Below are 27,084 nucleotides of genomic sequence, written 5' to 3'. Positions count from 1 at the left end.
ATTACACAAATTTAACTTCATGTAAAGGATTCTCAAAGAAATTTGCATTCCCCTGCCAAAACAAACAAACAAAGTGTGTTGGCTCCTTAACTTTTTCCATTTATAATCCCTTTTTGCCCAAGAAACTTTTCCTCGACCCTGGGTATATAGGTATATAAAACAGGTATACCAAATCAAACATTTACTGATAATAAATCATAAAGGAATTTGTTTTAAACAATTCTTTGCTATATATAGGATTTTACCATTTATTAGAGATGAAAGTAAATTTGTATACTGATGAGTTGGATATGCTTGTTTATTTTTACATAATAGAATTAAATCTTTGCAGAATATTTGATACAGCAATGTGTATTATATTCAGAAACCTTTTGACTGTCATATGAAAAGATGCTCCAAGTCATTATTAATCAGAGAAATGCAAATTAAGACAACTCTAAGATACCACTACACACCTGTCATATTGGCTAAGATGACAGGAAAAAATAATAATGATTGTTGGAGGGGATGCGGGAAAACTGGGACATTGATGCATTGTTGGTGGAGTTGTGAACGAATCCAACCATTTTGGAGAGTAGTTTGGAACTATGCTCAAAAATTTATCAAACTGTGCATACCCTTTGATCCAGCAGTGTTACTACTGGGATTATATCCCAAAGAGATTATAAAGAAGGGAAAGGGACCTGTATGTGCACGAATGTTTGTGGCAGCCCTTTTTGTAGTGGCTAAAAACTGGAAACTGAATGGATGTCCATCATTTGGAGAATGGCTGAATAAATTGTGGTATATGAGTATTATGGAATATTACTGTTCTGTAAGAAATGACCAACAGGATGATTTCAGAAAGGCCTGGAGAGACTTACACGAACTGATGCTGAGTGAAATGAGCAGGACCAGGAGATCATTATATACTTCAACAACAATACTATATGATGACCAGTTCTGATGGACCAGGCCATCCTCAGCAACGAGATCAACCAAATCATTTCTAATGGAGCAGTAATGAACTGAACTAGCTATGCCCAGAAAAAGAACTCTGGGAGATGACTAAAAACCATTACATTGAATTCCCAGTCCCTATATTTATGCACACCTGCATTTTTGATTTCCTTCACAAGCTAATTGTACAATATTTCAGAGTCTGATTCTTTTTGTACAGCAAAATAACGTTTTGGTCATGTATACTTATTGCGTATCTAATTTATATTTTAATATATTTAACATCTACTGGTCATCCTATCATCTAGGGGAGGGGTGGGGGGGGGGTAAGAGGTGAAAAATTGGAACAAGAGGTTTGGCAATTGTTAATGCTGTAAAGAGTTACCCATGTATATATCCTGTAAATAAAAGGTTATTTAAAAAAAAAAAAAAAAGAAACCTTTTGACTGTAGCCAGATTTTCTTGATCTCCATGTTCAGTCACAGAACCCCATATGAGGTCACTACCCTATAGCTTAAGAAGCTTTGCTGTATTTTACTTTGCTTTCTTTCTACTCCTACTCTTCAGCTTCCTACTTCCTCTTCTCTCTTTTCCTTTCTTACACACACACATACACACACACCCCATTACCACTTCCACCATCAACCCAGAATACTAAAACAAATAAATAAACAAAAATAACCTCTTTTAAAAAAAATTAAATAAAAGGCCCTCCAGTAAAGACAAAAGTATGGACAGGCAGACATCACCACCCCTGGAGAAGTGGTATATTGACTTGAAACCTCCAGAAAGAGAAGATCTGCCCTACTCCATCTCACACATTGGCTCCCACATGTCATATGTCCTTGAACCATGTGCAAGCTCCCACCCTCCCTGAGCTTGGCCCTCCCTGCACATCTGTGGACAAATTGGCATTATGGAAAGATCACTTTATATAGAGATCTGTGAAAGATCACAAAAGGAAAATTGTATTTTGTACCAGTTGAGAAATCTACCTTCTAAATTCAACTCTGAAGGATGTAGAATAACAGAACCAAGAAGCCATTTTAATCCTTTGTTCAGCATTTTATAGATGAGGAAACTGAGGCACAGAAAGAGGAAGCAGCCAGCTCAAGTGACAGATATTGATTTACAGAGATGACATTTGAAATAAATCTAGTTTGTGTATTTACTTTCTTTAACTGAAAGCAGTACTTCTGAGTTCAACTATCAGTTTTTGGCAGTTTAGGGAGATAGAATGGCTGATTGTTCCCTTGCAATCTGAACATCTGTTAAGCTAGGTAGACTCTGGTTTATGATCTGGTAGGTATATATGATGCAACTACAAAGTCATGTTAGTTTTATTTTAAACATTGTATGCTGAATTTATTTATCAATTGGTGATTAGATGAGTGTTATCTGGTGGTTTCAAGAACAGTTTAGGGAAAGTTCTGGTTTTTCAACATACTTTTCTAGGCTGACCATTACTCTCCTTCCCATATTCTTCAACCTGGTCAAACTCCCCTCCTTGCTAGTCTTCCTACATGATGTTCTATCTTGACCTGCCTAACCCCTAAGCCCTTTATCTCTTAGATTCCCTTGGCCCACTTCAAGACTCAGCCCAAATCCCATTTTTTTCAGAAAACCTTTCCTGATTCTCCTCTTCCACAGGCTCTTAACCTTCTTTGTGTCATGCATCCCTTTGACAGTCTAGAAGAAGAGAGTCCTTCGTAGATAATTTTTTTAAATGCACAAAGTAAAATATACAGTATTATAAAGGAAACCAAGCATATCAAAATACAATTATCAAAATTCTAAAAAACTAAATTCAAGGATTCCAAGAATCCCACAGCCTCATCCATTTATTTTGTATATCCTCTGTGAACATGATGACTAGAAAACTCACTTTTGTATTTGCATCTCCAGCATTTAGATTAATTTGTGTAAAATTGTGGGTATTGATAAATGCTTCAGGATATTTGGATGAATTTTGAACAAAAATGACCCATCGATTTTTAGATGAGTAAGACCATATTCACTAGAAGGTATCCAAGGACTTTGTAAAAAGAACTAAAGCCTAGAAGTCAGGAATTCTAGCTTCTAGTCCTGTTTTGACGATTGACTTGCAATGTGATATTCTAAATCTCTTCCTTCTTTTGATTTTTGTTTTTCTTTTTAGCTTCAAGAGTTTGGCTTTCATTGTACATCTAATGTTCAACACCATGCCTTAATGAGGCTTATTTGCTTGCTATACAGAAATCCGGGATACTGTGACCCTGGATTTAATTCATAAATTCCTGATTTTGATGCTTTTAGCTGTGTGATCTTGGACATTTCATTTACTTTTTAGGAGTGATATTAGTTTTTATTATCTTGTTTTTGGGGATATAGAATAAATATAATACTTGAAAGAATCTTAGAGAAATGGCTTAGTGCTTTCTTAGCCCAGGGCAACAAAGATTTACTAAACACATTTATAGTAGATTGTGTTAACTTTGAAAGGGAGGGACAGATTCCCAAAATAGAAACAGCTTTCTGGTTTGAAAAAGTTTACATTAAGTTCTCTTTTCTCACCTATCCTCTCTGGATTCTCTGTCTTCAAGACTGATCACATCTCACCTTCTGCAGGAATCCTTTCCCAATCTTTTACATTACTAATGAATTAATTGTAGTCCTTCCTGCAAAATAATTCCTTTAATATCTATGCACATTGTCTATATTTTGTATGAACAATTGTTTGCAGAATTTTTGAAATCAATAGGAGTTTCTTGAAGCCAATAACTACTTTGTTTTGTTTTAACTTTATTGAATGCCTAGGGATCAATATAATGCCTGGCATGTTAAATAAATGTTTGTTGACTGTCGAGAAAAAAGTTACATTAAACTGTTGAGAGAGAAGCATGTTTTAGGAAAAGCATTTTGACAGGAATTAAATCATCATATACATCATCATTACATGATATTGTTTGATATTATATATTGATATGTATTTCTAATAATATGATTAGTTATATTATTAAGCCATAAGCCACAATAAGCTTAAAATGGATATGTAACATGAATATGAATGGTCAAGCTATAAAACAATTAAAAAATAAACAATTTTTACAATTATGGTTAAGGGAGAGAACTCTTAAGGAATAAAAGGTGCTTATCAGAAATAAAATAGAAAAATTTGACTTTAGTTTGTAATGCCAGAGAAAATGAGCAGGACAGATTAGAGAACAATTTAATGGAAAGATTTACTGGGACCAAATGGATCCATGGTTGGTCCCAAGGCTGAATGAGACTATCGTCTCAAAGAATCCAGCAACAAAATGTCAGATACAAGATTTCTTTTATAGGGTAACAAGAACAATGAGATAATGGGGGAGGTATATGAGATGGGGATGATCTAATGGGGGGAGGCACCTAGGATGATATAATTATTTATTTTTAACACATTTCCTGTTTCTATACCAATCTTTTTTCCCCACAGAATATAAATTTTTTGAGGTTAGAAATTGATGGTGGTTTTGTCTTTGTTGCCAATGCTTACATAAAATAAGTACTTAATAAATATTTATTTCTTAATTTATCATAAAGCTAGCATATTTGCTGTGGTGATGTTGCCACCACCTAACATGATGCAATGGGGAAAGGATTATAGTAGAGTTTAAAGGAACCTTACGCTCAAGAACTCCAGAAAAAACTGGGAGATTCCTTAGAGATCATCTAATCCTATCTCCTCATAATATAGATGAGAAAAGTGAGGCTCCATAAAAGGAATTGCTCAAGGGCTTACAAGATATATAACAAATGTCAAAATCAGGACTTTCTAAATAGGCTTGTGTCCATTCTGTAGAATGAATAAACTTGATCCACCTGGTACCTCTTACTGCCTCGTGCCATCCTATGGAAATGCACTTGGGTTTGATACCTAAGAGCTGAAATTGTATATTAGTTGATGTGATAATTTAATCAATGTGAAAAATGCTTAGGAATATCCTAACATTGGAGGTCTAGACAGCTAGTGGTAAGTATTTATGTTTTTAGAACTTTTAGGAGTTAATTCTTAAGAGGATCTAGAGGTTCTCAAACCCTCATGTAACTTAAAAAAAATGTAACATAGAATTTTTCACAAATTTTCTTAGCATTTTTGCACAGGGAGCATGCTAATCTGTTTATTGTTCCAATTTTAGTCTTTATGCTGCTGAAGCAAGCAGCATAGATGATTTTTTAAAGAAATGTGTTTTACATTGCCTTTATTTCCAAAATCTCTCTCCTCTATCTATTAAAACATAGTAGCAAAAAATAAAAAGAAAAGTGGGGAGGGAGGGAGGAGAGACAGTTTGGTATAACTAACATATCAACTAATTCTAACAGTATACCCTAATTTCACATTTCTGCAAAGAATGAAAGGAAATGTATTTTTTTTTTTTTTTAAATCTTTGACTAGGCCAACATTGGTCATTCCCATACAGTTTTTTTTCCTTTAATTCAAATTGATATTAGTGGTTTTTGAGGGTTTTTGTTTGTTTTTTGTTTCTACTTTGTTTCAATTCATATAAAACTTTCTGGAATGGATGACTTCTAAGAAGTCAATCCCCTGCCTCTCAAGCAGTCCTCACTATAATCTTTGGTATATCACTCTCTATCATTGGTATAACATGACAATGATCATGTTAAGGACAGGCAGCTAGGTGGCACAATGTATAGAGTGCTGAGCCTGGAGTTAGGAAGACTTATCTTTCTGAGTTCAAATCTAACTATAGATATTTACTAGTTGTGTGACTCTGGGTAAATCAGTTCACCTTATTTGCCTCAATTTGCTCAACTATAAAATTAATTGAAGAAGGAAATGACAAACTACTCCAAAATCTTTACCAAGAAAACCCCCAAATGGGGTCATAAAGAGTCGGGCACTCTGAACAACAAAATATTACAACTAGAAGGGTCCTTAGAGATCAGGTAGTCCAAAGTTTCCCCTTTTAAAGGTGAGGAAATTGAGGACCCTTTAGTGGTAAAGTAACTTTATTTAAGTTCTCAAGTTTTAATCTATGTCTGTTTTCAGTGCATCAGACTTATTCCATGTGTTTTCCCTCTAATATAGTTATCTAATGAAGAAGATAGGGAAATCTTGAGGGTATTAATTGTCATTTTGAGTAAATTATTATAGTTCCTAAGATGGTATGACTTGGTCCTTACTCCTCTGCCAGTGTGGGTAAATAATTTTTTTTAACATGTCCAAAGATTGCTATATGTAGTGTTAGCGAAATCATCTACTTACAAGTAAATTTTACTATATCCTCCTATACAGCTCTCAGATTATTGCTTGGTTAAAAGACACTTGGAGTTATTCATATTTATTTACACATTTTCTAAAGTCTTTATGTTCGATATGTCATGACCTTTTAGCTCTAATACTCGCTGTGTCGAGGTCCCTTTCAGTTCTGACGTTCTCCATTCTTATTTTAGCATTTCTATTTCAAAACAGAAGGAAACTAACAAGAAATTTTCCCCAAAACCATTTTAAGTCTTTTCTTCCCACTGCTTGCTAACTGGCTAGGTTCTTTGCTTGCTCTTCATTCTGGTTTCTCCTCTGGAGTATAATCCGGGATATGGTACATTTATACACTTTTATCTTCTGTACTTTTTGACTTGGAATACCAGTTTTTACCTGGAAATTTTGCATTTGTTAAGAGACTTGAGAGGTGGGAATCATCTCTAAACCAAAACAAACTTTCCTTCCATTTCTAACTCCTAACTCCTAATCCAAATAATAATTATTTTTTATTTATAAACACTTCTCAAGTTATGTGGAGTTTTCACAGTCATCTCATTTGGTTGTCATAGCAGTCCTGGGAAAGTTGTGAGTATATTATTATACTCACTTTTATTGATAAGGAAACAGGGAATGTTGTCACCGTGGCTTACATAGGAAGATTTAAGTCCAGGCCTTCTTAATCTCTTTCCTATGCTGCTTCAATCCTATCATCCTGGATGTAAATTGCAGTTCATAGACTCTTAGAATTTTAGAGCAGGAAGAGACTTGCCCCTGAATTTTAATTATTTTTCTCTTCAACCTTATCTAGAATCAGAAAACAAAATAAAGCTTTGTACCAAGATGTACTTCTTTTCACACCCTGGTCCTCTCATTAGGCCTGACTGACTTTCATTTTGGGTTATTCCCAGAACTGCTGAGAACAGTAGTTGACTGCCTCTGGCAGGGAGACCAAGCAAACTGGACCTTACTGGAAGTGTTGTTGTGATGTCTGGTCACTTACTGACATGGGTCAGGTTAGTACCCCCAAGAGACAGCTGTGATTGATGAAGCAGAAGCACCTGCTGAGCTGGGAGTAGGGCCTCTTATCTACGAGGACATTCCCTCCTTTTAGCAGAAAAGTTTTATTAAGAGTGGTTTGACCATTTGGGTTGATGTTAGAAAGCAGGACATTTGCATAGGAGGCTAAACTAAAAGCAGGGTGGAGAGTGTAACCTTTCTTCATCCTTAGGCTCATGGAGCATTTGAAGAGACCTTAAAGCAGAAGGTTAGACTAGAAAAAAGCCTCAGAACTCAGTTTTCTTGCATGTAAGGAAACGGGCTCAGAAATGGGAAGTGACTTACCCAGTGCCATGACTAGGACTATTCTGTTGTTCTTTTTACTATGTTATTTTGACTTTCCCTGCTTATCTTCCAAGCCATCAAGTGTGAGTTCCAGCCTGAAAAGAAAAGTTTGGAAAGATTGCTTTATGATATTCTCTACTTGGTAGACTAACATTATGTCAATAAAAAGTATCCTAATCTTGGAGTCAAATAATCTGGATTTAACTCTAAAAAGATGTTCCCACTTTATTAGCCATGTGACTGTGGTAAAATCATTTTCTGTCAGTGGGCCTCAGTTTATCGTTTTCCCTTTATAAAAATTATAGTTATACTTACGTTGCCTGTTTTTTATATATAGGTTAGTTGGGGTGATTCTAAAGTCAAAGCATCAATATAGAAATGTGATTGTTATAATGATTAGTTTTAAATATCAACAATCCTAAACTCTTCTCATCTCTTAACGTCCAAAATTAATAGCCAAAGGAACATGACTCCCATGATTAAAATCAACTAAAGGTCTTTTATTTTGCCCTGTTTCTAGACTCATTATTTCTTTTTGGACCTGTCATTCACTTGGGTCTTCTATGCTCTTATTTCTTCCCTTTCTTGGTTTTTATTAAAGGTTTTACCAATGCTTTTTGCTTTTATATCTCCAACATTTCTGGATAGAGTTCTTTATTCACCCACCCCTCCATTAAACTTTTTTTGAGACAAAGAAAAATAATTAAATAAAATCAACCAACCCAATGGCTTTGTCTAACAGCATTCCACACCCCAAATCCCCCTACTCTTTGCCAAGAAAAGGAAGTCTTCCATTTCTAATAGTTAATAACTTAACTAGGTCCTATTAATTTTACCTATATCTCATATATCACTGGTCCCTGATCTTTTCTTTCTAGTTTATCACCTCTACCCTGTCTTCATATTGCCTGTAGTTCAAGGAGATCCACGGGTTAATGCCATCTTAACTTTAGAGTACTTTAATTCTAATCTCTTTCGTGTACTATTTCTTAGGTACACTTTGCCCTACCACCTCCTTGCAATTTCCTTTCTGTATGTTTTTACTAACCTGTTTTCCATCCCCTTTTCCACTTCCCCTATTCACTTGCTGATGTGTTACCTCTTTTATAAAGCCCAGGTCAAATGCCATCTCCTTCATGAAGCCTTCCTTGAACTACTATTTCAGTAACAAACTTCCCTCTCAGGTCTTATAACACTTGGCATGTTTCTGATACCTTATTGTATATTAGTTACTTACAGGTGTCCAATCCCTAGTTTAAACCAGAAGTTTCATGAAGGTAAGTAGGAACTATCTCATTTAAACTTTTTGTATTTTCCTCAACACTAATGCCCAGGTCTCTGCGTGAGAGAGATGTTTTAAAATGGGTGCCACACCTAAATGCCTAGATGAGAAGGTTTGAAGATCTTTAGTAGAACCATAGAATCTCAGAACTCATAAAAACTCAAAGGTAATCGATTCTAGTCCATCTCTACAACATCCCTGGAAAGGGATTACCCACTTGATAACTTGAAGACTTCTAAGAATGAAAATTATTTTAAAGTTTTCCTTGTACCAAATCTCCCTCTCCACTATTTACTTGTGTCTTCTGGGTCAAGCAGAATTAGTCTAATTCTTGAAGAAAGTGATCATCTCTTTGCCTCCACTTCCAGTCTTTGCTTGTTCAAGCTATATATCCCCAGCTTTTTCATCTTTTCCTCATGTCTTTTTTTTTTTTTTTGGTACTACTTTCCCTTTTTTGAACATCCTCTAATTTCATTGCCCTTCATAAAATATTAGCATAATACTCATGTACAAAAGAGGATGGTGTCTTCTAGATTCTTTGTTTCTGTTAATGAAGCTTATTATAACTGGTTTGAACTTTAAGGCCAGATTATAAATCCCTAGGTTGCTTTATAATAATGGCTTTTGTCATATTCAGCATCTATAGTCCTGATCATATACACAGCTAATCTATAGAGAGGAATTAGGAAGCCCTGATGTGACCAGGCAAGGCAGTGAGGAGAGAATAGACAAGCAAGCTTCTTGATTCATACTTGGATATGAAATGAATGGCATTTTGCCCCCCAAGCCTTTGAAAGTGATATATTGGGAGTTTGGCTGGGAGGAAGATTAATAATTTATGTAAAACACTACACAAATGTAAGCCATCTTACAACCTGATTCTTAGGGTAGCAGGACCTGGGCATTGTTAGTTTGACCAGTGAAGCTACTGAGGTGCACAGAAATATGAAATTACTTGTCCAAGTTCATATGGATCACAAATAGCCCAGCCAGGAATCAAACCCAAGCCCTCTGAAAACTAAATACAGTGTTCTTTCCAATATGTATCTACCTTGGAAGAAAACCTACCAATACTTCTATTGAACTTCAAAGTCTATGTTAATGTCTCTTCTTAAAATAGCATTGAGAAAATAGCACAAGCATGATATATTTATTTTGCAATTGAGAAAACTGAAGCCCAGAGAGTTTTAATCTTACCCACACTGATGAAAGTAGAAAAATGAACCAATGTTTTTTGGCTCCAAATTCCCACTCTTTCCACTATATCACACTGCCTCACTTTCTGAGTTAGAGACCTGCTCTGGTGTATAGCTGCCATTTAGAGGATTAAACTTGAATGAAATATAGCAAATAGGCATAAATATAAAGAGTTTTCACATGACTTTAGTCCTTCCTTGACATCCCTTGAGGGATTTGAGTGGTATCATTCCTTAAAAAATAAAGTAGCTTCTTTTCAGTCACAGCCAAGGTATGCCAGATAGGGGGGAATTGTAAACTCATTTTTTTCTTGTCTCTGTGTAGATAAACAGGTTAAGCCTCTAGCTCCTCTGCATGGAGGGAGGGTCTGCAGCTATCAGGATTGCCACTGGGCTGGTTTGCAACTAGCTTAGCCAGTTTGCAGACTTTTTAAAGTCCAAACCATCAATTAAAAATAAGAGCTTTGTTCTTGGGTAGGATTTGTTGAATTTGGAATTGGGGCTGGGCCAACCAGTGGAGGTACCAAAGAATGACCTCAAGTCAAACCTTTACCCTATTTAAAATATACTTTAGCTAAAGGATTTTCTTTCCCTCTGCAAAACTTTCTTATACCTTCCCACTCCGCCCTCCCTCCCCCCAAAAAAAACCCACAAATTTTCCAGTCTTTGTGTTATCTTCTCAGTTTTCTTTTGCTATAGCCAATCTAAAACTTCTATTAAATACTTAGATTTTATAATGTAAGTGAAAGAAGGGACTTTATATTAAAGAATGTTGGGATATAGCATATTAAGACTGGTCAATATCTTAGTATGTAGGATACTTTATGTTGGAGTTGTATGGGATCTTAAAACACAGGATGTTAGAACTGGAAGAATTCTAAAATCAGTTATTAAAGATAGATAGAACATACCTATTATATAGAATGTTAGTATAGAAAGATTCTCTAGGAAACAGAATTTCAAAATTCTAAAAATAAGACCTTAGTTTAAAAAAAATAATGAGTCTTTTAATTCTGAGGTCCTCCACCAAAATACTGTCAGAGGAAAACTAAAACCTTTCTTCTGAAAGTAAGGAAGTAGGGTCAGAATATGAAAACAAAGTAGAAAATTACTTTTCTTAGCAATTCTCTACATACCCACCCATCCCTTGACCTCTGCAGAAGCATAAGTAGTCTGTTGTGAAAACCAGCATCTGTGGAACCTTTGAAGCTTATTCCCACAATAAGTTATTTGAATGGTGTCACCTATAAAAGAATTCACTTTTAGAAATACTTACCCTGAAACATAAGGTGAAACCTTTTTTAATCTCAGAATTAGAAAAAAAATCTTAGAATTAAAAGAGAAGTTGTATGATTTTTGAGTTGGAAAGAGACTTGAGATATTTAGTCAAATACACTCATTTTAAAATAATTTTTTGTTTATTTCTTTTGGTTTTTACATCATTATTTCCCCTAATATCTTTTTACCCTCCTAGGGAGATAACTCATATCAATTTTTTTTTTTCAAAGACAAGAAAAAAAGAGAGAGAGAAAAGGAGGAATCAGCATGACCAATAAATATTGGTCTAAACAAGTCTGAAAACAGGTATAGCATCCAAGGATCTTCCCTTCTTCATGGCAGGAGGACTTCTTTCAAGTCCTTTCAAATCATGTGGAATCTTCCAACATTTAATTTTTGTGTGTGGTGTTTCTTTTTGTATTGTTGCATAAAATAGTCATTATGTGACTTTTCTCATGGCTCTATTTACTTCACTCCATGGTTTTCTATTCATCATGTTTCTTTCTCATTTCTTACAGCACTAATACATTCATTTTGCATATACACAAATGTGAGGCCCTGAGAGGTTTCCCAATATAGGTAATAGTTTGATAGTTGGCTCAATCTCTTGCCCAATGTTAGAATCATTTTTTATAGTGTCTTCATCAAACATCCAACTTAAACTTGAATGCCTTCAGTATATTTTTTGGAAAGCTTATGAGAAAGTGAGAATAAATCTATCTAGTTAGCTGATTTTCACATCCTGGAGAATAACTTTTTAATAGTCCTCTTTGCCACATAACACTGCCATGTTCTTTGTTGAACAATGTGATTGGTGGATATGTAGATCTGAGAACCAGAATTTAAATCCTAGTTCTTATTATGAGTCAATTGGAGGGTGGACAAGTCCCTATAGCTTTTTGACCTTCAGTTTCTTCTTATATAAAATTATGATAATAATCCTACCTAAATACATCACAAGGATTTTTATCAGTAGTAAATGAGACAATAACATAACTTCCTCTATCTCTTTACTATAGCTGCTTCCTCCATTGGTGCAAATTAGAGTTTATACATACTCTTTCATACTGATATCACAGATTATCAAGTTCAACTCCTTCATTTTGTACGTGAGAAAATTGAAGCCCAGGAACATTGACACATGTAGGAATCATCAAAGGCTGGGTTTGAATCCAGTTTTCTCACTCCAGAGTCAGCATTTTTTTTGCTCTTAATTCCATAATATTCTCATCTGATTTTTCCTCTTTTATTCACATTGTTCATACCCTATTTCAGACCCTTGGGTCTTTTTACTAGACTACTTTAAATAACATCCAGTGACCATCAGTTGGAGAATAGCTAAACAAACTATAATACATGAACATGATGGATATTATTGTGCCAAAAGAAATGGTGAGCATGATGGAAAGACTTCCATGAATTAATGCAAAGTAAAACAAGCGGTCAGGAAAACAGTATACACATTGACTACAACAATGAAAATGGAAAGGATACCACATAATATTTGAAACTGAATGTTGCAAAATTATAAATAATAAGCTTAGCTCAAAAGAAGAAATATGAGAAGATACTTCCCTTGCTTTTCTGCAGAGATTGAGTTCGAAAATTTTTTTGAAAACTGAATACAATGTACTAGTGTGCAGTATACAAAATTACCTTTTTTGTGTTTATATTAAGTTAGGATTTAATTTATCTATTAAACCAGTACCATGCCACAAGACTTTTTCAATATGTTTTATCAGTTTTGCTGAATTTTTTTCCCCCCTTTAAAAAACAAAACAAAACACCATTTATTTACAACAGAGGTAGTAAGGGCAGCCAAACTTGTGGTAAACTCCTTACAAAATTCCTAGGGAAATAGATTAAATATAACTGGGAAATATTAACAAAGAAAATAAGAATACTATATTGCATTGATAATATTAATTTGTGGTTTTGTACATCAGTATGCTGCCATAAAGGATCTATTTCTATTTGATTTTTGTACCATTAGTTTATTGGATGTCTCTCTGGTAAGGGAGGGATACAGAATAGAAATCTAGGCAATGGATAAACATTTGTTCATGAAAGTATCATCCTAATTTCCAGGCTTTTCTCACTTCAATTCATCCCCTCACCATGGCTTCTTAAACTTTGAACTCAAGACCCTTTTTAGTCCAAGAAATTTTTACTGACCCCGGGTATATAGATGTGTGAAATAGGTGTGCCAACCACACATTTAGTGATGATCATAATTTTGTGACTGCCACATTCAGTTATGAGATCTCTTACGAAGTCAAGAGCCATAATTTCAGAAACTGGTCTTTTCACTATTGCCTAAATAATCTTAATGACCACTGTGACCATACAACTATTCTTCAGAATTTATTGTGGCTCTCTGTGATCTGCACAGCACATAGTGGCATCTTTTTAGTGTATATTATTTATTATTTGTGTGTGTGTGTGTATACACACACATATACTTGTGGCATAACTTTATTATCCTACTAGATTATAAGCTCCTTGAAGGCACACACTTGATTCTAAGAACATATCATGAGGTCTTGATGCATGATTGATGTTCAAAAAATGTTTGCCAAATTTGATAAGCTAAGTCCTTAAGCTTTATGAGCGCTGAAGTGTTTTTATAAAATATACATGATGCTAGGGGCAGCCAGGTGACTTAGTGGATAGAGTGTCAGCTCTGAAGTCAGGAGGACTAGAGTTCAAATGTAGCCTCAGACACTTATAATCTCCTAGCTGTGTGACCCTGGGCAAGTCACTTAAATTTAATTGCCTCAGTAGGAGGAAAAAATACACGATGTTTAAAAAAAAAAAAAAGAATCTCCAATTGATCATTTTGTTTTCTTTATCAAACTTCATTTGCAAGAATTGCTTTCATAGCCATGACTTGTAGTAAGGACTTCAGAACTGTTTAATTTGTAACTCATCTATTCATATACTTTGCTGAATTAAAGCTCCTTCCCTTGTTATAGAGAGTGTTCAATGTCAAGGGCCTAAAAGACAAGAAGAAGAATTGTATTTTTCCCCCTGGAAATTCAATATTTTATCTTGATTTTCTTAAAATTAATAATAGTTCTATGAACTTATATATCTCATGATCACCAATCTATGCTTCAAAGTTCAGATGTAGACCTCAGAACCTTCATTTTATGGATGAGGAAACTGAGGCCCAGCAAGATTAAGTGACTTGCCCAAAGTCACACAGGTGGTGTCAGGGACAAGTTTATTCATATAACCTCAGAAACACAAATGTGGGTTTCTTCAAGAGATCTGATTGGGGAGGTTCAAGAAAAGGTTGTATAATCACCTGTCAGGAATGTTGTAGAAGGGATTCTGCTGCAGGTGTTATTTGGACAAGGTGACCTATAAGGCTCTATGAGTTTGAAAACTCATTTAGTCATGAAGAAAGACCAAATTGAAATTAGATCTCATTGTTTATATTAGCAAGTTGTATGTATAATAGAATCCTAGAATTGAAAGAATATTAAGATGTCTAGTTAAATTTTGACATGAAATAGTATTCTGGATTACAAAATCAAAGCAAGTAGTCATCCAGCTTCTACTTTAGAATTTCTGTTGGTGGGGACAACACAAAAAAACCTCCTGAGGCAACCCAGTCCACTTTTGGACAATTGGGAAGTTTTTCATCATATTGAACTGAAATCTGGCTTTCTGAAACTTGAATCCACTGGTCTTTATTCTGCCTTCTGGGGTCAAGCAAAACAAATCTAATCATCCTTCCTCATCAAATCTGATCAAATACTTGAAAACTATGATCGTATCTATCCCCCGACTTCAAAATCTTCTCTCCTCGAGCTAATCATCCTGAATTCCCTTAACTAATGCTCCCAAGTCATGCATTCCAGGCCCCTCCCTATCCTGGTTGGTCTCCTTGAGATGTGCTCTAGTTTTTCAATGCCCCAACTAACCTGTGACACCAAGAACTGAATGTAATAATCTAAATATAGTCTGAGCAGAGTTCAACTAGATTGTCACCTACTTTTTGGTGGATATGACTTCTAAAACAAGCTTTTTCTAAAGCCTCTGTGGTTGAGTTTGTTAGAAGAGAAATCACTAGCTTGATCTTCTCCCTTTAAATCATTGCACCTCTTTGAGATGAGATGCCCGATTTGTGACATGATCCTCAGTGTTTTGTTCTCCTTGCTAGAGAAGACACTAGTATCGGCCATAGCGTGGTTTGCCAGTTAGTTTCATCAGAACAAAGTAATGAATTACTACCTACCCTTTAAAAAGGAATGCTTTCTACTAGGGAATGCTGCAAGAGGTATCTTGTGTTGAGTTTGTCCCTAAGAGGCTGAGCAAGGACCAGAAGGAAAAATTTCTGAAAATAAAAGTGTTTTGGTGGTCTTCTTTTCTTTTGTTTTTGTTTTTAAATTAGGAAGCATTTTTTTGGCTCCTGTAAGCCTTATTTTAGGCTATGACAGCTTCCTAAATAAAAACAAAAACAAAAAATCACAACATTCAATGTTTAGAATAAGTAGGAAGGACTAAAAGAACATAAAGATAAAACTTGAATAAGAACACATAGATGTTAGATTTCAGAAATTGCCTCATCCAATCCTTTTGTTGTACAGATAAGAAAATCAAGGCAGGGTTCAAAAATGATTTGCTTCAGGACTAGTAAATGGTTGAGCTTGGATTAAAAATCAAATTTCCATACTCTTTATGCTTTCATCACACTACTTTTGTTTTATGGCTCACTGAGTAATCCTTTTTCTCTTAAGATTTTCCTGGTTTTTGCAAGGTAATATTAAAACAATTGTGTGTACCCATGCAACCCCCAGAATATGAAGCTTTTCTATGTAATGTTTAAGTGCTTACTAATTAGGAAGGCAGTGGGCGTGATGGGGTTTTCTAAAAATCTTAATGGATTCAGGGGAATGAAATCAGATTCATCAATTATGGAAGTGAAGATATAAAGCCTTTTTTCTCTTTATGATATTATGTTTCTGGCTTTGGTTTTGACTTTCCATATCCTGAATCATATATATGCTTTTTGGTGTTCGTTGGTGAGAATAAGAAATCATAAACCGGAGTTACTTACAAGTAATTACTTGTAATATAATATACTACTATATATAATACAATAATGTAATAAAATAACTACAAGAATATTATAGGCAGTGTGGTTGGCATAGGAGAATGAGGGCTGTTCTTGGAGACTTGGATTTGAATTCCCACTCTTGATATTTCCTAGTTGCTCTAAGTCCTTTCATTTCCTTGAGCCCATTTCCTTATTTGTATATTAGGGAAAGTGATACTTGCAACCTAGTTGTTTTGAGGAAAGTTTTTCAAAGGACTTTCTATAAATGCTCGTTTATATTACTAGCTGTTTGTTCTTGGGCAAAATTTCCACCCCCTCTTTTAAGCCTCGGTTTTCTTTCTACCAAATGGGACGAAAGTGTATTGGACTTAACTCCCAAATTTTAGCATTGCCTGTTCTCAGGTTTCTGTCATCTCTTAACTTTTTTACATTGCATATTTTACCATTCCATCTTTCCAGTTGCTTGCCAGTTCCAACAGTATGATTCTAGGATCTGATATGTTTTCGTTTTTATTGCAATAGCCTTCACCAAAACAACACAAACTCTCCACATTTTCTCTTCCTTGATAGAAAAATTTTACAGCCAGGTCCTGAGACTTCAGCCCAGACCCTTCTGAAGTGTCTTAAAAGAATTTTTTTTTTAAGTTGTAAACTAACAAGCTAAGGTGTAGGGAGGAGGGGGATTCCCCAAACACAGCCTTTTGCATAGTTTATTGTTCTGTGTGTTTATATTCACTGTGTTTGCCATGCCCATTCAGTGTGGGAGGGTGGTTACTGTAAGAGTGTGCTGAGGTAAGTGCCAGGCATCATTGTTAACTCAAGAAAAAAAGTCTATCAGTTCCACTTAGATAACCTTTGGTAGTCCACGGCCTCCTTACACGTTGTGACCTCAGGGCTTGAACTTTGTAATCACATGACCAGCTTGTAAACTGACCTGTGAGGATGACTGTTGTAAGGCAAAGCTGGGAGAGAGAAATTGGCACTAAGTATGGTGAGGTCTCTCTTCAGGCTGGGGCTTGTTTTGTGATCTCTCCTTCTTCATGGCTGCTCTAGAACTTCTCAGCAAACTCGGAGAAGCATGAAATGGATACATGGGAAGGTAAAGTGAAAGGGCTAATTAATAATACAGGGCTGGCAAGGAGAGGTTGAGAAAATTTCTTGGACTGTTTATATAAGCAAACAGAAGCTTCTTTAAGGGAGAGGGAAGCAGAGTCCTCGGGCAACTGCTTTCTGTGTTAGGCGACAATTTAGCTCTTAATTTGGGGTTTAACCGTTTTAGAGCTAAAAGACAGGAGATTGGGAAGGCTTTCTTTTCTCCCTCTTTCTAAAAAAATTATGTTAACTGGAGACTTGTGTGTGAATATAGTTAGCAATCACTTGTCTTTAGCTTCTAAATGTTTGCTACTTTTTTTTTTTTAAACTTACTCTTGTTTATCCCAGCGCTTAAAGTGTTTAGATTTTAAATTCCTTAATCCACGACACCATCTGGGAAAAGCTTCATTTACTATTGTTAATTATTGATAGTATCAGGGGCTTGTGGGGCCCTTGATAAGGCAGCTTGGGCTCTCTGGGGACTCTGATACTGGGGTCAAATATTTTCTAGCTTTGTGGAAATGGTAAAAGTCGTTGATAATATGTAAAATGAGAGAGTTGGAATATATTCTAATATTATATATGCTAGTTTCTGTTCCAAATTCTTTTCCACATCTAAAGATTGTGTACCTTACTCATTTTGTTCTTCTGGGGGCAATTATGTAAGTTCTTTCTTTTTCTTCTATGTTTTTAATTCTGAGAACTTTCATTTGCGCAGTTTTGGGGTTTATTTTGCTGGTAAACCCTAACGTGATAGCAGCTTTTCAATTCTAGATTTGGGGGGGGGGGTATTTTACATCAACAACCTTGTATGAAGTGGCATAGAATTTAGGATCATACTTTAGAAATCATGGGAATATTTCCCTTTATTATTACAAAAAATGGTGCTTAGCTTAGAAATTCTCTCCCTCTTTCTCAAAGGGGGGGGGGTGGAGTTGGAGAAAGTTGTTTTTAAATATGGCTAATAAATAATAAAACCTAACTCCTATAGCGCTTTGTGCCTTTCCACTTCGGGGTGTATGTAAATGCAGATTTTTTTTATCCCCATTTACTAAGTAGGGGGAAAATTATTATATCCACTTTATAAGTGAGAAAAAGGAAGTTTAGTGAGGTTAATGACATGCCCAGGACCACAAAGTTAGCAAAATTTGCATTTGTAAGGCACATTAAAGAGAATTTAAAGTGCCCCACTAAAATCCTGAATTATTTTCTCTAAAAATAGGATTCTAAATAGGACTTTCTAGTTCAGAACCTGTCAACCTTTTAAACATCTGCCAGAACATCTGTGAAATTTGTGGCTATCTTACTTTAGAATTGATTTGAAACCAGTTGTGCATATATTGCATAGTGAGGGATACGTTTGTCTGGGACTAGAGAGTTGCGGGGGATGGGGAGGAGTGTTGTGGAGAGCTTTCTTTGTTATAATTATGGCTTCTATAATGTGTTACCTCCTCCCTCACCCTTACTAGTAATGTGTCAGTTTTGATTGTACATGAATTGCAATGGAGTCCTGGCCCCTTCCCCTGGAATTCTTTGCAAATTACAAGCCAGTCCTCCCAATTTTCCTCCCACCCTCATTCTTTCCCAGATATCTATCCTGAACATTAAAAAATTTACAAGGAAGAGTATAGAATACAGAATTTGGCCTGATTCTTTGAGAAACCTAATTCATTTGTTCCAGAAACTGCATTCTTAATAGCAAATTCTCTGCTGTAGTTTATGCCGAGAGAATAATATTGGGGATTATAGAAAACTAGATTTAGGGGCCAAACATGTGCTAGATTTGTGCTTCATCTGTTTTTCTAATTTGTAAACTTCTTGAACAAAAGCAGTGCTTGGTTAGGATTTATTTATGTACTCCTGGTGGCAGTCACAAAGTGTTGCACATATCTGTTAATTCCGTTTCATTCAATTAAAAAAAAAAAATCCACACACACAATTTAACTGTTTGGCCTGAATTTTTGTTTAGGGATGTTTCTTTAGTAGTACAAAAGTTAAGTCACAGTATTCAAGCAAAGTTTGTACAACTGTGATAGTGTTATTACCTTAAAATATATGATCTTGTCCCCAGAGAAGAGATAAATAAAATGAACCTTCCTCTTTTCCTTTTTGGGGTTGAGGGTGAAGCAATTCCATCTATTAATAGTTTAAAGCGTATTGCTAGGGAAAATAATGTTCAGAATAATTACTCTCTCCTATTTCTGTTATTTCTCTTTGTCCATCATCTCAGTTATTTGTGTAGGTTTTTTTTTTTTTTTTTAATGTAATCTGCCATTGTACATGATGTTCTTTTGGCTTTGCTTTCTTTTGATTCATATCACTTAACAGTTACAAATTTCTTTATATTCAGTATGGCTATCCGTTATTTTAGTAGCATTTTTAGTATTCTATTCCATTGATATTTCAGAGTTTTATTCACCAACTGTTGAATATTTGCGTCCAAACTCAATAATCTTATTATTACGGATTTTAAAAACTAAGTGAATTTTTTTTTTCTTCATTAGATGTGTTAGAACTGAAAGGGATTCTAGAGCAAAATCTCAGCAATTTAGATTGTACTTTCAAGTTTAGAATAATTAATGTCAGATCTAGAAAGGACCTTAGAGGCAAAGTATTCCTTTCCCACTTTACATATACTTTTTTAAAAATGAGATGAAGTTAAGGAAAAAGTTATGTAAAGTTACACTTTTTGTTACCACCTGAATTCTTCACATTAATTTTGAAAGCACAATGGTCAAAACAAGCTATTATACTGGGCCAAAAACATTATTCTAGAATTAAAGAGAAAAATTCAAATTAATAAAACCACATCAAAGTGTGTTGCCTTGGATTCAGATAAACAGCTACTGTTTAAAAAAAAAAAAAAAAAAGTTGTCATCTCAGAGTTGTTGCAACCCTGATTCTTCCATATTTGAGGCCTTGTCCATTTAAATTAACCTTTGTCACAGCTGGGCGGACAAATGTTTTTGTTTTAGTTCACAGAGGGCTAATTCTATTCAGGCTTTCCGAGGGGCCGCACAATCTGCTCTTTCAGCCTTGTCAGTCGCTAGGCAGGAAGTCTTACTTCTTTAAGCTATCTTTCAGAATGGGGGGTTGGGACTTAGAGAAAGGTGGGGGAAGGGACTCTAAGCATCTCTTAAAGATCAATAACTAGGGGAAAGGGAATGGGGGAAGGAGAAAACCATTGTGTGAACTGAGTGATGGATACAACTCTTACCAACACCTTCTGGGAAGGCAGTATATAACCAGAATCCAATTTCTGAAACATATGCCTTACCTCCTTCACTCTTGAAGGATCATATCTTTTTAAATAGCTCAAGAATTGGCCTACTCAAAGTTTTTAGCTTTCTTTGAATATCATAGTTTTCAACAGTAGTACAAATAATATCTTATAAAAGGAAGTATGGTACAGTGGAATTCTTTTGTCACTGATGACTTGTGGGATCTTAACCATTTTGTCTTCTCTGGGTCTGTTTCTTTGAGGACTCTTCTACCTCTAACATTCTTTAATTTAAATTCCTTCCCAGCTCTAACAATTCTCAAATTCCAGCTTTCAGATATGGGTCAGACTGACTGACCTCTGAAGTCCTTTTCCAAATCAGCTTATAAGATCCATCCTATGTTCAAACCATCTACATTTTAAGGGCCTCTTCTTCCTCTAACTTAGGATCTTAGTGAGATTCAAAACTAGAGATTGTCTAGTCCCTTCCCCTCAATTTATAGTTGGAGAAACTGGACCCCGAGCCATGAAGTGATTGATTTGCCTAAGGTTAAATAAGGAAGTAACTAGTCAAATCTGAATTCAATCCTGAATTCTCTGCCTGCAAATTCTCACAATACTATTTTTCTTAATCTTCTGTTTTAATACATTCTGTGTTGTTAGATATTTCCAACTAAAACATTCCATATTTTGAAATACAGGTTTATGTGATTTTGTTAGTATTTTACAAAATTCTTTTCTCAAAACTGCCCTGTAAATATGGGGAGTACATGTTCCTCTTTATTTTACGTGAATTTTTCCTGTGAATTACTAATTTTGTTTTCATTTACACTATTCATCAGGAAAAGGTAATTTTGGATCTTGGTACCATAATTGAGAAGATTTAAGGAACAAGTATTTCTGTTCCATATTGGTAGTCAGGCACCATTATGAGCATTGAAAAGATCCAGATTCTTGAGGTTTTCAGTTACACATGTGTGAAATCCCTCCCCTTAAATAGCTTGTACTGGCCCTTAAAAGTTCAGCCTGGCTCAACAAATGCGCAATGTGTATTATTTTGAAATTAGTCTAGATCAGAGTGATAACCAAGAAATCAGGCTGAAGGGCCAGCCACTTTTAAATCCATTTTTCAAAGCAGTGTTTATTAATATCACTTTGGTAGATCTCTGAAAAGTGAGCAATTGGAGGGGATATAGTCAAAATGATTAGGCACAAACCACTGTTGTTAGTTTAAGGAAGGTCCTATGGAATTGAGCATTTTATAGTTCATCCCATCCTCACTTATCTGTTCTCTTTTTCTAGGTGTAGTTCTTTTGAAAAAGACACTAACACTTGGGAGGATAGTTCACATTTGTATGGGTTAACACTTTTGTAAAGAAGTTGGATTCTCATTTTACAGATGAGGAGACCTAGGTTTAGAGAGGTGAAATAACTTGTTAAAGGACAAATATGTATCAAGAGATAGATGGACAGATGGATGAGGAAACAAGTACAGAATTTGTGCAAGAACTAGTACGCTAATATCTTGACTAAGCCTCGTGAGAGCCTTTTGCACTAGACCCTGCTGCAGTTGCCCTACTGTACCCCTCTCCTAGAAATCCCTGGAGATAATTGCTGCAAGTGTCTTTTGTGATGCAAATACTTTATGGCCTATAGAGAAAGTTCGCTCTTGGAAGGAAAGAATTCACTGCCTCCTTCCTCTCCATGTAATCCCTAAGGTGTCAGCTGATGGTAACAGCTGAGGAAGATGGCTTCTAAATTAGCATTGAGGGCTTCTCCCAGAATGCCAAGGCTCCATCTCCTAAACCAGTTTGACCAACATGATTCTTCAAATATATTGCAAAAATATCCAAATATATTCCAGAACTCATACACCCAGTTCCTCATAAGGCCATGGACAAGATCCGTTTCTTTTAAGCCAGAAATATCCTCATGATTTTCACCAGTGTCAGGCAAGTAGCACAAGAGTGATCTGGAACCTCACAGGTGAAGTGACTTGTTTATACTTGGATGATGTTTTTTTAAGTGCCTACCAATTCAATTTGAGGCTCTAAGCCAAGGGTACTCAAACTTTTTAAATAGGGGGCCAGTTCACTGTCCCTCAGACTGTTGCAGGACCGTACTACAGTAAAAGCAAAATCTTTGTTTTGTGGGCCTGTAAATAAAGAAACTTCATAGCCCTGGGTGAGGGGGATAATTGCCCTCAGCTGCCATATCTGGCCTTCGGGCCGTAGTTTGAGGACCCCTAAGCAATTTATTGTGCTTAAAATTACTTTTATCTTTAAATTATACTGTGATGGTCAGTGAGGATTCAAAAAGGAAAAAAAAACACCATGGTCTCTGTCTACAAGAGTTTGCGGAGAAGTTGAGTGTATATCTTTGTTTTCTTTTATAGTGTAAACTTTTTTTTCCCCTATAGACTGTATATATATGCATCATAGAATTATAGATGTGGAGCTTGGAGGCATCTCCGAGGCCATCTAGTTCAACACAATTTTACCAAAGAGGAAACAATCTAAGTGAAGTTTGTGATTTGCTCAAGGTCCCAGAAGTGATAATTGTGACTGACATTCGAACCCAAGCCTGCTTACTCTGGTGTTAAAACGTTTCCTTGTCTCCTCTTCAAAGAGATAGTCTTGTGAGGATTTTAGGCTATTTTAGAACTGGTAGCACAGGTAGGGAATGGATTGAAAATTTAATAATTACATTTCTTTAGCCCTAAGGTGACTTTATCAAGGCCTGCCGAGTTCCAATGATTTAAATTGTTAGAACCTTCTTTTTGGTCCCCATTATCCACATCGTTTCATATACTTTGTGTTTGGGTTTTTAAACATAGAAAGGATCTTTTGAGAGAAAAATAAACATCTGGATTGTTTTAAGGCTTGTGGAATTATCTTCAATTTTTGAGTGAAGAGGTGGGATTGGGGTAGAGAATAGGATATTAGAAGGAAGCCTCATAATCAAAACCAGGGCCTTTTTATATGATTGCTTTAGTGCTTCAAACTTTTTTTTTTTTGGGGGGGGGGGTGAATTATAGCTAGATTTCCTGAAGGAATTGGTCCGAGAAATTCTAATATTACTAACAAAACCTTTTCTGAATCTTTTTCAGTGTATTAAAATAGGTTTGAAACCCATCTATGCATTTGAAACAGTTTACCCTTTAAATGTTCCAGTAGGAGGTAAGGGGAAGTATGCAGGAGGAGCCTGAAAAATCTTTTGGGTTCAAGATGAGGTTGGGCTTTTTTTCCTAGGGGCAGTTTAGCATTTTAACATTTTCACACTGGGGCCAGCCGCAGGCTGGCGTTTGAAGCTGCAACTGTGTTTGATTTAGCGCCCCACTTACAATGGACTCAGAGAACAAAGCTGAGGCCCAGAGGCATGAGCATAGAAAACCCAGGAGTTATCCTGAAATCTAAACCTTTTCTTTACTCTGTTTATGGGATTATTTATTTTGAAGTTGAGGGAGTCGTTTATTATTGTGTCCTGTGTGCCCCAAAATTCTGCCAAAGTATTAAAGCTATGAAGATATTTATTACCAATGTAGAATCAAGTATTTATTACTTGTTAGAATTGAAGGAGATATTAAAAGATAATGTCAAATCTTAGATTGTTAAGAGCTTGAAAGGGACCAGAAGAGATAAGTACTGAAGTCCAGATGAGATAGTACCAACAGGGCCTTTATTTCACGTGTTACTTAATTTAAAAGGATTCTTTCTCTCCATATCTCACACCATAACCCTATACCAACACTCTTTTACCAAAAGTTGGAGTTAGGTATCATTTTATGTGACTTTAAGACTCCGGATGCTTCCCATGCAACCTAAAGTCTAGAAGTGGGCGTCACCACTTAGGGGCTAGATAGGTGAGTATAGCTCAGGAGGATAGAAGGTCTTGATCCCAGCTTCCCCTTCAACCCCATTTCTACCCCAGAAACTTTTGCCATGATGTAGAAGGGAAGGTTTGGGTTAGATAAGAGCCAGGCACAGTCTGAAGGTGTTGGATCTCCCAATGCCCATCACCCTTTGGACATTACCACTTATAATGAAGATCCCCAACTTTGTCGTCTCCACTCTATCTTCTTCCTGCCTTTACTATTTCTAATCCCAAATACCAAAATTCCTGATTATGTCACCATTTTAAAGGTGCGTGAACTGAGGCCCAGAGAAATAGAAATGAGTCATAAAAGAGAATCAGAACTGGGACAGCCATGACCCACCTCTTACCAATCTAGTGCTCTTGATTTGTTCTTCAAAGTGTACTTGGCATGTTAAATATAAAGCAGACGTTATATTTAGTAAAATAGTATAAATTTATATAATTCTGTTTACTTTTGCATATTTTGAAATTTTCCATTTAAATGAAGCTACAGTCTGCCAAAACAATCTGTAGTTTAAGATCATGTCCCAAGAAAATTGCTTTTTATGTTCAAATTTTTAAGCTGCTAAAATGTTTCTGACATTGCCAATACTAAGATACTTAAGAACTCAAGTTAATCTAGAAGTCATTGCTAACTCTGATAACAGTAAAAACCAAGGAATCTGCACTGAACAGGGAAGAAATATCAAAGAACAGACTTTAATAAGCTGTGGAGCTTTCCTAGTTTGTCCTTGGGACCGACCTATCAGAATTCCTAGAGAATTTTTTTCATTTGTGTAAACAACCTGGTCTAACCTTAGTGCAGGTTCTAAATGACCGTTTTAAAGGTCAATTAGGCATCAGAGTTAAAGGCTCAGTTTCAACACTTAGTTTGGCCTGTATTGCCCAATCTTCTAATGTGTTTCTTCCCAAAGAAGATCAGCTACAAAAAGGATTATGAAGCTTTAGAGTTGGAGAACCTTAGAACATAGAGCTTTAGAGATGAAAGTAATCTTAAGAATAACTCTTGGAATGGAGGAGCAGAGCATAGAATGTTCAAGATGTAAGGAGGCCTTCACTGTCAACCATCTAGTCCTTCCCATCATCTTACAGATAGGAAAACTGAGGTGGGGGGGCGGAGAAAAGGGAGATAATGTCCATTTTGCTATTTGTACCCACTGCTTAGGACACAGTAGTTAAAATGTGGGAGTGTAAAAGTAGCACACTTGGATAGTATTCAGAAGAAGGAGTTACCTCTTAAAAAACTTACTACAGACATTTCGTTGGAGAAATTCTTGATTCCTTAAACTTTTTTTCAGGTGATAGCTAGAGTTGTTTTTAATTATAAATAAGAGGAGTAAAATGCACAGTAGATCTCATGGAAATGCTTTGCAGTAAGAAAATAGGAAGACCTATAGCCAGACCCTCTAAGAATGGTTCTCAGGATGTGCCTACATAGATGGCTTTATAGAGCCTAGATTGCCTCCTTATTACTGGTGCTGCCTAGTGACATGCTCCACCCAGAAAGATCTGAAGAGTGTTATTAGGTCTTTTAACCCTGGGATCTTAGATTTTGCTAAAGGATTTATGGTAGTGTTGATTGGGGAACTACTGGAGTTTGAGACTAGAGTGGGGATTGCAGTAAAGGAGGTGAACTAAATTCCTTGAAGAGAGCTTATGTTAATCCTCCTTAAATTTGAATCAGAGTAAGTATGCAGAGGTGATTGTAATCAGATTTAATGGGACTCCTAAAGTTTTTTCCTCCCCTCTCTCTGTAATCACAAAGATATCTTCATTTTTCTTTTCGAAGAAAATGTCTAAAGCTCTATAAAGCCGCTAATGTGATCAGACTTAGTAGTACCTTATTCCGCTTATCCTCTCCCAATTTCAATGAAGTTGGAATGGTAGACTCCTAGAATGGTGGAGGGTCTCTGGGACTGAGCATGTTGGATCACTCTTATATGTCATTTATTCTTAACTACTTCATTCTGGAGAACAAGAAACAATTACCAATAAGGAAAGCTATTTCACAAATAATGACAGTGTTTATTTCTCTCTGGAGTTTTTGCTTTAGCTAAAAAATTTCTTCTGAAAATCTTCTCTTTTGCCAGTGAGCTATTCTTCTCATGGGCTTCATTTGCAACTAGAAGGGGAAGGCTATTGAATCAGACTGAGATTCCTTTTTGTAAAATTCAAAATTGACAGGACTCTCTTTGTAAATGTCATTGATAATTAGCTATTATTAGCCTTTGGCTCAATCACTTGGCTTTCTGAACCTTCTCTCTGATCTCTTCCCCTCTTCCCCCTCCCCATTACATAATAAGGTCTGGAATATACTTTATTATTGGGTAGTTGTAAGGCAAATATTTAGAAAACCCTAGAAATGTGAGTTATCATTAGATAACTGCACATAGAAGTAGTCATTGTAATGAAATTGATAGTTATGATCTCCACTATTGAAGAGGGCTGCATTGCATGAATTTTCTGCTAGACTGTGCGCTTTAATGCTCTGACCTTCCAGCTTATCATTAGCTCCTTGGGCTTTTTGCAAATTATTTGACCTCTCCT

The 27,084-nt window shown here is 35.8% G+C and overlaps 1 protein-coding gene and 1 non-coding gene across 3 annotated transcripts in view; one reads left to right on the top strand and one right to left on the bottom strand.

The window, feature by feature from the left end:
• The window catches only part of NR6A1 (nuclear receptor subfamily 6 group A member 1), a 247,539-nt gene that overhangs the window by 151,729 nt on the left and 68,726 nt on the right, over positions 1 to 27,084 (top strand). The gene's annotated exons all lie outside the window — the stretch shown is intronic.
• On the bottom strand, positions 5,013 to 5,119 carry LOC111718512. The gene has a single exon (XR_002769054.1). It is a non-coding gene; the product is annotated as a U6 spliceosomal RNA (small nuclear RNA).

This window comes from Sarcophilus harrisii, chromosome 2, assembly GCF_902635505.1.
Source record: "Sarcophilus harrisii chromosome 2, mSarHar1.11, whole genome shotgun sequence".
Taxonomy (NCBI): Eukaryota; Metazoa; Chordata; class Mammalia; order Dasyuromorphia; family Dasyuridae; genus Sarcophilus; species Sarcophilus harrisii.
The sequence above is the reverse complement of the archived record's forward strand: the minus strand, read 5'-3'. Positions and strand labels throughout refer to the sequence as shown.